This window comes from Clarias gariepinus, chromosome 7 (genome assembly GCF_024256425.1).
Source record: "Clarias gariepinus isolate MV-2021 ecotype Netherlands chromosome 7, CGAR_prim_01v2, whole genome shotgun sequence".
NCBI lineage: Eukaryota > Metazoa > Chordata > Actinopteri > Siluriformes > Clariidae > Clarias > Clarias gariepinus.
In genome coordinates, this window is record NC_071106.1 from 24831709 (window position 1) to 24835808 (window position 4100).

Here is a 4100-nt window from a genome sequence, read left to right on the forward strand (position 1 = left end):
CTAATTCCACCACTGCTATCCGGGCTACAACAGCTTCATGGGTTAATTCCATCATTGCTACCTGGGCTACAACCGCTTCCTGGGCTAATCCCACTACTGCTACCTGGGCTACAACAGCTTCCTGGGCTAATTCCACCACTGCTACCTGAACTATAGCAGTTCCCTGGGCTAATACCACCACTGCAGGACCCTTTATAACTAAGCCCAGTATGTCAACACAACCCATTACACCCATGCGTACATAGAGGAACCCTGTATATAAAAAACATTGATCATGTAAGTTATTTCAGACTCTTAATCAAGCCAGAACTATATGGGATCCACAGTGTAAAAATAAAGGGCTCTTGGGTGGCCATCTGAATATACGCAGTATGGCCCCTAAGAGGGAACAATTGGAGCATCTTCTTATTAACTCAAATGTAGATTTTATGGGACTTTCAGAAACTTGGCTTAAATCCTCTTTCCCACAAGCAGTGGTATCATTACAAGGCTACAATGTCTTTAGAGAGAATAGGCTGCAAGGTAAGGGGGGAGGGGTGTTACTTTATATGAAGGACTCTCTGAAATGTACACAAATAATTTGGCCTATTGAAATCTCAATTTAATCTGTTTTATGTCTTTATCGCCCACCTTCAGTAAAAGTAGATTTTTATGATGAATTTAAATTACTTCTGAGTTGTTGTGATTTTAATAATGAGGTTATTCTAATGGGAGATTTAAATATAAATTGGGACAACAAAAGTGATAGAAAGAAACTGAAAGAAATTACAGATAATTTTGGACTAACACAAATGATTAGTGATTCAACTAGAATAACAAATCGTTCTAAAACTTTAATAGATCTGGTGTTCTCTAACAAACCAGATAGAATGATAAAAACATACAATTTCTTGACTGGCTTGTCTGACCACAAAGCCATATTCTTTTCTAGAAAGTTGACTAAAAAACGTTTGAGAAGTGTTAATAAAAGCACTAATATAAAACAAACATTTATTCCAAAGAGCCAAGAACAAGGTTTAACTGCAGCTTTAAATAATTTTGATTGGTCTAATATATCATCTTGTGATGACACTAATAAATGTTGTGATCTACTATCCTCCTCTATTAAAGGGGTTTTGTCTCACTTTCAGAAGGCGGGCCATTTAAAGAAACGAGTTTATTCCTTGCCCTGGATCAATAGTGAGTGTAAACAGCTTATGACTCTTAGAGACAAACTACTTAAAAAATCATTACAACTATTGATCGATTAAATTTTGTATCTGTAAGGAATAAAGTCACACAAACTTTGAGAATGGCAAAAGCGAATTTTTTCATGACTGTAATTAATGGTGCCAAAGGAAAATATAAGCTAATTTGGGAAAATATTAACAAACTCCTTGGTAAAAGTAAGCATAATGCTTATAAAGACCTTGAACTCAAATTTGACAATTAATCGGTATCAGAGCCACAAAATATCTCAACAAAATATTGGCAACACCGATCTCCATATTAATGCCTCAATTCAAAATTCAAAGTTTAATATTTCAATAATTACAGAAAATGAAGTAGAAAACAAAATCTCTAAATTGAAAAGTTCAAAAGCAAGGGATGTGTTTGGATTTGATACCAATTCTCTGAAGCATTATAAATCATGTATCTTGGTGTCTGTGACCCATCTTATTAATTTATCAATCACGCAGGCAGTCGTCACTTTGAGTTGGAAGGTGTCAAATGTCATACCAATATATAAATCGGGTGATAAATTAAACCCTGCTAATTATCTACCTATAAGTATACTTCCTATCTTTTTAAAGGTAGCAGAAAAGTGGGTCGCTAACTCTATTATTGCACATCTTAATGTTTCCAATCCGGGTTTGCATTCTATGCATTTCGGATTTCGATCTCTACACTCAACTGAAACGGCTGTCTGTGTGTTTGTTGAGAAGGTAAAGTCTTATTTAGATAAAAATAGTTATGTTGCGGCTGTTTTTGTTGACTTTAAATGTGCATTTGACTTTAAATGTGCATCTTATGCTCTTATACATTTAACTTTAGTAATCAAACCTTTAAATGGATACAGTCTTATCTATTGGACAGAAAACAATTGCGTGCAAATAAAGAATAGTAAGTCACCCTATCTTCACTGTAAGCAAGGTGTCCCTCAGGGATCAGTTTTAGGCCCCCTTTTATTTTTACTGTATGTAAATAATTCGCCCAATGTGTGTAAAAATGTGGACATGATCATGTATGCAGATGATACGGTAATTTTTACACAAGCTAAAAGTGCTGATGATGCAGTCCATCAGCTTTCATCAGCCTTAAATGACTTACAAAAATGGCTGAATGATTCATGCTTGTGCCATAATGTTAAAAAGACTGTATCAATGTTTTTTAGTAAATCTAAAACAACTGTGGGCGGAGTAAAAGTTTGCATGGGTGAACAAGAATTAATGTTGAGGAATTTAAGTGTTTTGGAGTGCTAATAGATTTGAAATTATCCTTTAAAAAACATGTTAAAAAAGTAGTGAAAATAGTAAATGTTAATATACAGAACTTTAGACACATTCGCTCATTATTAACGGATACAGCAGCGATTACATTCCTGCACTCTATGATACTGGCTCATATTGAGTACTGTATCACGAGTTGGTCCTATACGAGTCATGCTGTTATTGGGCCAATCAAAGTATGCTACAAAAGAGCATTGAAAATATTAAATAAAAAACCTTCATCATATCACCATTGTCGAATTTTAGATAAATACAAGTTTTTAAATTTTGCTAATTTTAAATTATTTAAATCAGCCTGTCTAATCTATAAGGTTCTATATGGTCTGGCGCCTGCACCATTGAGTGATTTTATTAAACAAAAGTCTAGTAGTGTTGCCAGGTCTCGAGTGACTACAGCCACTATGAGAGGTGATTGTAAATTGACATTTGGGCGGACCGCCTTTTCACAGAATGTCCTGTCATATCAGGGAGTGAGCTCTTGGAATAGTATTTCATTGTCAGGGAGGAAAAGCACAAGTCTTCCTACCTTTAGGAGTCATTTAAAACTGTGGCTGAGGGACATTCAAACATGTGATCATGTTTAGTTAATCAATATATATAAGACGTAAGACAGAGTTAGTGGATTATAAAAAAGGAATACAATTATTAGTGCAGTATGGGTTGTGCGATTAGAGACAGTTTAACATGGGTTGTTTAATAGGGGTTAGTGTAATGCGGGTTAGTGTAATATAGAATGGTGTAATTTGGGTCAGTGCAATATCAGATCAGTCAGGGCATGTGCAAATTTGGTGTGTGTGATACAGATGATCTTTTTTGATTTTCTATTTTGTCCTTTGTTGTTCACTCTTGTTGTTATTGTTTGTTTTAACATGATGTGATCACTGTTTTTGTCCTTGTCTCTCTGTATATAGTCTGTATATATGGCTCTGTATGTATTTTTTTAATTTGTGTGTAACACCAACCTGCCAGGGGGTCTGCAGATGGGAATTAGACTTAGGCTATAATCTGACATATTTACATTTGTGAAAATGTTCATTAATATGTATTGTCCCTTCTTTTTCTCAAATAAAATAAAAAAAGTCACGGCCAAAGTGGGTAAAATATAAACCCGGTTATAAGTGTTTAGCTCGCTAGCTCCTGTACAGTAGTTAATCAATTGGAATGGTTATTACCGTCGCGCTCACCGCCGTGTAAAAACGTCAGCAGCCGAAATAAATCAGTTGCATTTCAAAGTCATTCGTAAAATGGCTGCAAGGTGGCGCAAAGTGACATTTTTCGCTCATTGCAGTAAATATAATAGTGACTGTTATATAGCATATCTCTGTATCTGTTTATTGTTATTTAAGTTCTGGATTATTTCAGGTACTTTCAACACATTGTTGAGTTGCTCATGTTGGCTCATATGAGATGTAGTTTACAAATGAACACCTGGTTGGGTTATTTTGACCCAACAACTGGTTTATTCATTATTTCTTTCGTTTCTCCAAATATCAGCCTGCAGAATGTTCGAAATATTACTCTTATTGTGTCACAAGTGTAGTTTTAAGAGTTGTTTAGGCAGGAATGCGTGTGTATACCTCCATCAGTTATTAAAGACAGCGTCTATTTAGA